This window comes from Seriola lalandi, unplaced genomic scaffold (genome assembly GCF_002814215.2).
Source record: "Seriola lalandi dorsalis isolate HSWRI2012SDOR001 ecotype SW California unplaced genomic scaffold, Sedor1 jcf7180002054336, whole genome shotgun sequence".
Lineage (NCBI taxonomy): Eukaryota > Metazoa > Chordata > Actinopteri > Carangiformes > Carangidae > Seriola > Seriola lalandi.
In genome coordinates this window covers 557,830-558,184 of record NW_019524889.1, presented here as the reverse complement: position 1 = coordinate 558,184, position 355 = coordinate 557,830, and positions in this window count along the sequence as shown.

The following is a 355-nucleotide window of genomic DNA, read 5'->3' as shown; positions in this document are numbered from 1 at the left end:
GGTTATTTTTTACTGCTTCACGCACTCTAGCCAACTGACGCTTTCACTCTAACTTTGAAGAAAAAGTGATTTGCACTCCTCCTTTGAGTGCTCACAGTTTGAAAAGTTTACATGTTAAGTAAAAACAGTTCCTGTCTTTTTGAGAGAGCAGAAGTTTTCCTCCATTTTATAGTTTGAATCACATTTCTACGTGCAGGTATGAGAGAGCTGGGTGACTCAGAAAAAAGGTGCAATTTTGTCGAAAAAAGGTGGGTTTCTAAAGAAAATTCCAATGCATTTCTAATGCATTATTTATTCCCAGTTTTTGGGAATAACTTTGGGAAAAATTGGAATTTTAACACCAAAAGTCATAGCA